The 10,237-nt window shown below is 41.1% G+C and overlaps 1 long non-coding RNA gene across 1 annotated transcript; it reads right to left on the reverse strand.

Annotated features, from left to right (window-relative positions):
• Positions 1–722: 722 nt before the first annotated feature.
• On the reverse strand, positions 723–8,607 carry LOC148054203 (uncharacterized). Its single transcript, XR_015707575.1, has 2 exons — positions 7,382–8,607; positions 723–1,543 (listed from the first exon to the last, which is right to left on the reverse strand). It is a non-coding gene; the product is annotated as an uncharacterized LOC148054203 (long non-coding RNA).
• Positions 8,608–10,237: the final 1,630 nt, after the last annotated feature.

Below are 10,237 nucleotides of genomic sequence, written 5' to 3' on the forward strand. Positions count from 1 at the left end.
GGGAAAGAATCAAAATCCCTGTTAATTTTTCAGCAAGAGAAACAACAAGGAATGTGTTTATTGTGTCTAAATTTACAGCTGAGAAAACAGGAGTTTCTACCAGCTGCTCTCTTGTATACCCCTTTCCAATTTTAACAACAAACCCCAAAAAACATTCATTGTTGTCTGTTCAAATGCTCCCTGAACTAGATTCTGGGCCAAATCCTCACCTGATTCAAAGAGACAATGCCTGGTTCCCCCAGCTACCAGGGACCTGCCTCAATCCGCTGAGAACCTTGCACACCACACATGCACACGGATCATTAATTAGACTAAAGCTGGGAGGCAAGGGCTACAACTCCAGCACATTTCAAGGATGTGCAGTCCAGTGTCCCACAAAATATGTCAGGGTGGTGAAGATGGAAACCAACTGCTGAGAAGACAGCCGCCGCAGCATTATTCCTGAAATGACCAACCTGACATTTAACAGAGCCCCTCAGGCTTTCGAACTGGCATAGCAAAGGGGAGAGACAGTGAGGCAGCTGAAAAGCCTCGGGACATTCTCCTTCAGGGACAGGGGGCACGCCAGGATTTTAGCAAATAGGTAAGGGGTATGATGATGAGGAGATATCATCAGCTGATAGGAGGGGCTTGGGCTTCTATCTAAGCTCCTCCTGCCCCATCCTGTTGTCCAAAAAGCAGATTCTTTCCCGCTGTGCAATAGGCCAATAATCACACACTCAGGAGAGACATTGCTTGTTTATTTCAGGTTTCAGATCATCAGCAACACTGTCTTATACCCCCCTTGCAATGTCTCTAATTCACGCGTTGCACCTTTGAGTCTCTTACCCGCTCCAGACGGGGAGAGCACTCGCGGAGTCCCCAAACGAACAGGTCGGTGCGCGCTGGAATCCGAAGAGCGGCTTCTCCCTACCGGCAGCCGGCAAGTCGATCCGGGCAAGGCTTCACGGCCGTCCCATCTGGGTCGCCAAAACTGTTGTCCCAAAAGCAGGGTTCTTTTACCCGGTGTGCAGAAAGCCGAATAACACACAGAGTCGAGATTTATTTCCTGTCTGCGCAGAGATGGGTGCTAGGTGGTAACTCCACAGAGCTAGCACCCCTTGGTTAACATGCAGTGACATTTTATACATTCTGAATAGCTGTTATCAGTGTTTTTGCAATTCCACTTATTCAGCCTTGCTTCTATTGGTTCTCGCAAGCCTCGTCTCCACTTAAAGGTACAGTGTGTTTTAAATTTACAGCCCATGCTCAGTGGGTAAGGGTCTTTGCTTGGGCCGGGGGCTTTATTACTGGAGGTGTGGTTTTTACTATGTTAATTAGGATAGTTCACTCATGGTACAAGTGATTCTCACTTCGGCTTTATCAGCGACCTTGTTTTCTCGTGCTTATCTTGGTATTTCCTTGCTTGACTGTTTTATGGTGTCCTCCTGTTTCTTCTCTCAGGCCAGGTGTCTCCAACAATCCGCTGACTTAATCCTTGTGTGGCAACTTCTCAGCCCCATGACCGAAAGACTCCTCTTTATCAGTCTTTTGTTTCTTCTTCCTAATTAGAAGTTCCTCATTAAACCACTTCTGTCAGTTCCAGGGTACTGACTACAATCCTGTCCCGTCCCGTCGTCCCTCTCTCCTCCCCCACCCCTCCAAAGGAGTAAGAGATTATTCTGCCTGGGAACCAAAGATTTACCAAGTAAAGGACAGAAATAGAAAAAGAGGTAACCAGGACTCTGCCAGAAGGCACAGTCACAGGTAGCTGAGCAGAGTGACTAGAGTGCTTGGTACAGAGAAGCACTGAAAAATGCAACTAACCTCATTCCAGCAGACAGTATAGGTATGTTATCTGGAGCACTCAGCTTTAAAAATAGCTCACTATTAAAGTAGCACTAAAACATCAAAAAAAAGTAGGCACCCTGAATTCACTGTTTTTTCACTTTGCTACTGGGCATCTTACATTCAGAAGTTTGCACCTTAATTTCCTATTTCTGGAAAAGAGAGAGTAATAACCTCAGAAATCACCTCCGGAAAATGTTAAGCTATGATCTTTGCTTATCAGTACCTCTACTCAATTACAGCAAAGCATTGTTTTGTAGGTCTGTTTGCAACACAAGCTTCTTCTCCCCTTAGGGAGTAGAACACTTTTTCACAGGCAGGAATATATATGCTATAGAAATAAGTAGCCATACAAGTTGGATAAATGTACCCGTTTATTTTCATTTCTGTTCTGCACTTCAATGCTTTTGGACATTTCTGAATAAAATGAAATTAAATTAAATGGATGTTTATGCTTTTGTATGTGTATGCTTTTATTCATTCATAAAATAACTCTCCATGAGTGTCGGCAGTCAGGTGAAGTCCCTGGGGACTGGAAAAAGGGAAGCATTGCACCCATTTTTAAAAAGGGTAAAAAGGAGGACCCTGGGAACTACCGACCTGGCAGCCTCACCTCTGTGCCTGGGAAGATCATGGAACAGATCCTCCTAGGAGCTATGCTAAGGCACATGGAGGACAGGGAGGTGATTCGAGACAGCCAGCACGGCTTCACCAAGGGCAAGTCCTGCCTGACCAACCTAGTGGCCTTCTGTGATGGAGTGACTGCATCAGTGGACAAGGGAAGAGCTACGCATGTCATCTATCTGGACTTCTGTAAGGCCTTTGACACAGTCCCCCACAATATCCTTCTCTCTAAATTGGAAGGATATGGATTTGACGGGTGGACTGTTTGGTGGATAAGGAATTGGCTGGATGGTCACATCCAGAGGGTAGTGGTCAACAGCTCGATGTCCAGATGGAGAACAGTGATGAGTGGTGTCCCTCAGGGGTCCATTCTGGGGCCAGTGCTGTTCAATATCTTCATCAATGACATAGTGGGATCGAGTGCACCCTCAGCAAGTTTGCAGATGACACCAAGCTGAGTGGTGCAGTCGACACATCTGAGGGATGGGATGTCATCCAGAGGGACCTGGACAAGCTGGAGAAATGGGCCTGTGTGAACCTCATGAGGTTCAACAAGGACAAGTGCAAGGCCCTGCACCTGGGTCGAAGCAACCCCCGGTATCAATACAGGCTGGGGGATGAAGGGATTGAGTGCAGCCCTGAGGAGAAGGACTTGGGGGTATGGTAGATGAAAAGCTGGACATGAGCTGGCAATGTGCACTTGCAGCCCAGAAAGCCAACCGTATCCTGGGCTGCATCAAAAGAAGCATGGCCAGCAGGTCAAGGGAGGTGATTCTGCCCCTCTCCTCTGCTCTGGTGAGACCCCACCTGGAGTACTGCGTCCAGCTCTGAGGTCCTCAGCACAGGAAGGACATGGACCTGTTGGAGCAGGTCCAGAGGAGGGCCACAAAAATGATCAGAGGGCTGGAACACCTCTCCTATGAGGAAAGGCTGAAAGAGCTGGGGTTGTTCAGCCTGGAGAAGAGAAGGCTGCAGGGAGACCTTCTTGCAGCCTTTCAATACTTAAAGGGGGCCTACAAGAAAGATGGGGACAGACTCTTTAGCAGGGCCAATAGCGATAGGACAAGGGGTAATGGTTTTAAACTAAAAGAGGGTAGATTCAGACTAGAGATAAGGAAGAAATTTTTTACAGTGAGTGTAGTGAAACACTGGAACGGGTTCTCCAGAGAGGTGGTAGATGCCCCATCCTTGGAAACATTCAAGGACAGGCTGGATGGGGCTCTGAGCAACCTGATCTAGTTGAAGATGTCCCTGTCCATTGCAGGAGGGTTGGACTAGATGACCTTTAAAGGTCCCTTCCAACCCAAACGATTCTATGATTCTATAAAAGTATTCAGAAAAAATGAACCATCGTAATGAAGCAACATAAGTTGCTTTTCAAATTTCTTTACTACTGGGACCAAAAAGAAATCTATGGCCTGATGGATATAATCAGATAATTTTCGAAATATCTTAATAACTGATTGTTGACCAAACATTTTCAGTCCTACAAAACCATAAACAACCATTTCTGTAAATAAAAACAGCCAGCTATTGAAAATGAACATTCCCAATAATTTGTATGCTAAAGAAAGATGTAGGCTAAAGTGGGTCTCTCTCCTCCCCGTCACATTAATTTTGATTTTGTTATAACCATTTTGTCTATAATAGTGTATAACAGAGCAAAAGAAGAGCAGATCTATACCTGTAGTGCATTATTTCATCCCTTATCAAGGTCATCTTAATGTTCTTTCCATTTCCAAAAGCTTTCACCTTCTAGAACCTGCATCACATCTGCTATCTGTTACTACATACTATGCAGCAACATACATCAAAACCACAGAAATTCTCAGAGCACAACACAACAGATACTCTATTGGATCTCATTACTAAACCGAATGTCTTCGCCGTTACCAACAAATCTTAAAATTTAAAATTAAGATCATATGGGTTTTTCCTCGTATACAGAAAAAGAAGGGAAGTTCTCACTGAAAAGTGCACGTGAGCCTTATATTTCATATGTTGACTGAGGTAACACAGGAAAAAAGATTCTAGTGACTTTGTCCTTCTCACACATGTACACTCAACCCAACATGTATTTTCAACTTAACAGCTGCGGCAGGCTACGCAACTCCTATACCCAACATCAGGACATTAGAGAGCCAACATTACTTTCTGCGTATCTTTCATTTCCAGCTCCTAACTTAAATTTTTCCAGAATAAAATTGACAGAGTCAAAAAAACATGTCCAAGCTCTAAATATTCATCCTGTTCTTAAAAATCCATTTTCAATAAAATACTTGTTCTCATCTTATGAGAAGCTCATCCACAGTTTCTTGTATATTCTACCAAAGCCATGAACACCCTGATTCACCCCATAGAAAACCATCGCTAATGGCAATGAATCAACACCATAACTTATCTCATAAATTGCCTCCACTCTCTCTTTTATTACTGAATACAGTAAATTATTCACAACCACTGACATTCCCAGCAAATTTTCTGCCTGATCTGGAAACCTTTTGACTTTGTACTTATTTCTTTGTTTTGAACTTGTGACATTTAAACTGTTCAGCATTTTGAGTACACACTGGTTGCAATGGCACAAAAATATATTTTATTAAAGGATAAATCCTCTCTCATTTTAACCTATTTTGTTATTTTATACATGATGTATGAAGATAAAGTTAAAGTAGCCTAACCTTTTCATTTCAATGGCTAACTTCACTTTTGCCCACATCATAATCCTGTGCTAGAGTAGTGTGACTCAGTAAGTTAAAGCTAATAAAAAAATAACAGAATTTGTTTGAAATAAATTGCTCACCAAAAAAATTGAATTCAACAGCTTGTATTAAATATCTTCTTTCCTCGAGAAACATGTATTTTACAGATAGTTTTACCAGCAGGATACCATAGACTAGAGAAAGTTACTAGCTAAGCAACTGAAACCAGAATTTTTAATGACTGTTGCCCCTTCTACAGCTGCAATGATAATATATTCCTTATTCTCCTATGCTATGTTTAGTTCAGCTCAATAATGAGTAACTTGTGACTGAAAACAGCAGGAATGCATGCTTACCTCTTCTAAATAAAAGAGGAATAAAAACTGGCACCTACAAATACTAAAATCCTGAAATAGAGAATCTGTTAATTTCACCAAATGCAAACAAGATTTCCTGTAGTTGATAAGTTTTAAATGCAAAACATGTTCTGATAAATGCTTTCTATATTGTATCTAATATAATTAACATTTACATAAATCATTAAAATGTGTACATTTGCAGAAAAGTAATACTTTCATTCAAGTTTCTTTCTCAAGAGAGTTGTGTACATCAGTGAAAAATAGTACTCTGGCAAACACTTCTCTCTTTTTTAAAAGATAATCAAATATATAAATTAAACCTGTAAATAAATACCTGTTAACCTTATAAGTACATACATGATGGTTTTCTTGGTCAGCAAAAAAATGGTTCCAAATTCCATATAATCATTCCAAAGAAAATCAAAATGGCTTAAAGGGTTACCAGAAAACAACAATAAGGCTTTCTTTAGAAAGATAAATAAAATTATAAACATGAAACAATATTATTTTATTTGAATTAAGGCTTCTTGCTTGTTGATTTAAACTGAGATCAAATTCAACGATTCAAATAATTCTAATTATAATCAACCTATCTGTAGTAAAACAGCTATGGTCTACAGCATGTCAAGATTATTCCTTAAAGATGTAGTTCATCATTATTTTTTCTGCTGTGTTTATTTTGATTCAAAAAGGAATAAATACTTGCACCATAAAGGAATGATTCAGGTTGACGGATACAATAACCACAAAGTTAGCAGTTCCCAAATGAAGGGATCATGGTAGCTCTGGGTATGGTCGTAAGCCTAATAAAAAAAAAATCAGTTTTTTTTCTAGTAGTTGCAATCTTCAACATTACTTAATGGGAAAAGATTGCTGTACTGGTTCACACTACTTAGGAAAGCTATAACAGAGAGAACTCAACGAAACGATAACTTTATATGCTTTTTTCTTCTGTTTACATGGGTTTGGAGCTGCCACCTGGCTGACTGCCATTACTGCTCAGGGGCCATAGTGGAACCTGAAGTTCCTTTCTGGGGAAGCTGAATGGGGTTAATTCACAAGTGTATCTTTACAATTATTAGTCATCAAAGCTAGAAAATGAATAAAAATATCTGCATATGTTTGTGTTTTAAATTCTAAAACTTATAAAAAGCTTTACTCTATCCTGCTCATTTGTATTCATATGAACTGCTCACTCTTTACATTTTTGGCTGCAACTTAACCTCTGTCTAGACTTTCAATATTTCTAAAATATAATGCATGATCTGTCTCCAGCCGGGCTTTTTGCTGGTGCAGGAACTTATGAAACAACCTTCAGAATGCCACTGGATATAGCAAAATTTAACTTTAAGGTGAGTATGAGTCAAATCCTGAGACAAAACTGCCTTTTGTCCTTCAACATATAAGAAGTACAACATTCTGTTGAGATCTGGTCCTAAATACTTACCACTCACATTGTACTTCAGTCTATTTCCAATACTATCTACTATATAGAATGCTTTGAGCTGTTGGCGAGAAAGATGCTGGTTGAAAGATACAAAAATTCTGCTAATATTCTTTTTTTTGCAAGAATGGTAATGAAAGCCTTTCTCCCAATACTAAATGAAAAATGCATCTAGACAGGGTGCAGACTGAGTCAGTTCTTTCCATTTCTGAATGTCTGGCTTTATCTTTCTATCTACTCCAGAAATATTGTGGGTTTTTTTCCCCCCTGTCACGGTTTAAACCCAGCCAGCAACTAAGCACCACGCAGCCGCTCGCTCACTCCCCCAACAATGGGATGGGGGAGAGAATCGGAAGGGTAAAAGGGAGAAAACTCGTGGGTTGAGATAAAGACAGTTTAATAGGTAAAGCAAAAGCCGCACGCACAAACAAAGCAAAACAAGGAATTCATTCACTACTTCCCATCGGCAGGCAGGTGTTCAGCCATCCTCAGGAAAGCAGGGCTCCATCATGCATAACGGTTACTTGGGAAGACAAACACCATCGCTCCGAACGTCCCCCCCTTCCTTCTTCTTCCCCCAGCTTATATACTGAGCACGACGTCATATGGTATGGAATAGCCCTTTGGCCAGTCTGGGTCAGCTGTCCTGGCTGTGCTCCCTCCCAGCTTCTTATGCACCTGGCAGAGCGCGAGAAGCTGAAAAGTCCTTGACTGGTGTAAGATAAGGGCTGGCGACCGGAAGATCACGCGCTGTACGGAAGGAGTTAAGGGTCGACCCTCCCTTGTCTCCGCCCCTTATAACATGACACGCCTACTGCTGGGAGCATAAAGGTAAACTACTGCGCAATAAACGTGGGAGTTGAACACTCACACTGTGCGTGCTGATTGTTCCTTCTCCAGCTCGGGTCTGCTGGAGACCTGCCGGTATAACCTTGGTATGTAACGAACGCTACACTTGACTAGTGTAAACTCTGCTCAGCAACAACCAAAACATCAGTGTGTTATCAACGTTATCCTCATCCTAAATCCAAACCACAGCACTTTACCAGCTACTAGGAAGAAAATTAACTCTGTCCCAGCTGAAACCAGGATACCCCCTAAGGTTGATACATGTGTTCTGTTTGTAGAAGAATCTTTCTTTTCCCCTTGTTTTAAACATGAAAGGTTTTAAAAATCCAAATGCTTATCCCTTTAGTGTTGCCAACATGAAAAAAAGATTAGTGTTGAAGGAAAGTCTTCCAGCTTTTTCTGCTTTTATATGCAGTGCCCAGAAAATTCTTGTCCAGTTTCTGCCAAGCTTAAAGGAAAGCTTATACAAAAGGACAGATGAACTATAAAAAGCAGATGACTGAAAAGATCTGTGTTACAGGAAGAGATCCTTCTGAATGCTTTTCAGTGTTATATTTTTATTGATGGTTCTCCCCCACTTGACAGAGCAGTTCCACTGACTGAATACACCTACTTGAAATGAGAGATGGTTACAGGATTAGACTTGCTGAAATTTTGGCTCTGGGTTCTGAAGAGTAGTTGCTAGTTATTTTCTCCAAAGATTCCTATAGCTCAGACTGACAAACCATGGACAGACAATGACAGCAGACAAACCATGAAAGATGATGGGGAGAGTAAGCATGTGTGCCCCTCTGTGCAGGAATGAGTGAATGCTGGAGCCAGAAGAGCAGTGGAGTCTGTAAGACCAGAACCCTTACACCTGACAGCACTGGCTTGGATAGTGACCAACAGTTCTTCCCATGAAGCAGCATCACACACTGGCCACCATAATGCAATGGCATTAAAAACAGGTATTTCTGTCATTCGCTTGTTGTCCCAAAAGCAGGATCATTCGCCTGGCGCGCAGACGCCAATTAACACACAGAGCAGTGGTATTTTATTTCATGTCTGCGCAGAGATGGGTGCTAGGTGGTAAATCCACAAAACTAACACACCTTCGTACAAAACTACAGCATATTTATTTTATTACATGATTAGTATAATCCCACCTAATTTTACACTTATTGGTTAGTGATTAACATTTCATACACTATTGGTTTACTATATTAAAATTAGCCTCACTTGCTATGCAAATTAGCACGCATGCTCCTTTCAGGTGTGTGTGGGGGCAAGTCTTTTTGGTCCTGAATTGAGTCAGTGGTTACCATCTCCCCTCGCCACATTTACCTTTCACCCAGTTACTGCAGGTTTATCAGACTTCATGCTTCTCTGGCCACCATCCACTCTTTGGTGCCAAGATGGTCCCTTTTATCAGTCCAGTAGCAATTCTTCAAGGGTATAGTCGTTGATTTTCCACGGTTCGTTAATTAAACAATTATTCTTATATCTTTTAGCTCCCTCCCAAATTCCTTTCCCAGAGCACATGTGGTTCGTAGTTTTGCTCAGTGGAAAATTTTCACTTTCTGTAGGATATCACGCTTGCAAATCACTTGAACATTCTAATGAGGTAAACCTCTCTGGTGCTTCCCTTCCTTGTGTCTCCCATCCTGCCAAAGAGCAGCTCAGATCTTTTGCAAATGAAGTTATTTTTGATTGCTCAGCTGAGGCTGGTGTCCAGACTGGTAAAACATATCATTCTGGCTACAAAGTGTATTTTTCCCTCAGACGCTTCCACCACTTCTCAATATAATTTCAAAACATAACTTGAATAATAGGCAGATATTTCTGACTCATTTATTTCTATATATCTATTTTTTCACCCACATATTTCTGTGGAGGGAGCAAAAGCCAAGACCTGATGAACTAATGAAGTCTATGTCAGCTACAGCCTTAGGACAATGAAAACACCTCAAAGGAAGAATTAAACATCTTGTAGTATTGTGTCTATGTTTCTTCTCCTTTTTCTATTTGTGCTGGAACAGGTTAATGGCATTCATTACATCTTGGAGATGTATATACAGAAACAAGGTATCATCTTATTAGTTGGAATGAAAGACATGCATAGTATATTTTAGGAGTCAAAATTTTTTTTGGTCCGTTGTGATCATTTATTATAAGCAATACTTTAGAGTAACTGAACGTTTTCAGACAATGTTAAACTGCTTGATTGGCATGAAAATATCAAAACCTGCAACTTCTGCACCTGAAAAACAGACATGCAGATATACAGTGCAGGTGAAACTTATTTTGCATGTGATGTTGGACTAACTACTGACACACTGGCATTGCAAGGAATAAGCATTATTTCATATATATGGAGACCGCTATAGAATCATAGAATGCTTTGGGATGGAAGGAACCTTTAAAGGTCATCTAGTCCATCCCCCCTGCAA

The sequence above is a fragment of the Nipponia nippon genome, unplaced genomic scaffold (assembly GCF_047370975.1).
Source record: "Nipponia nippon isolate SJK-2023a ecotype South Korea unplaced genomic scaffold, ASM4737097v1 scaffold_33, whole genome shotgun sequence".
Classification (NCBI taxonomy): Eukaryota; Metazoa; Chordata; class Aves; order Pelecaniformes; family Threskiornithidae; genus Nipponia; species Nipponia nippon.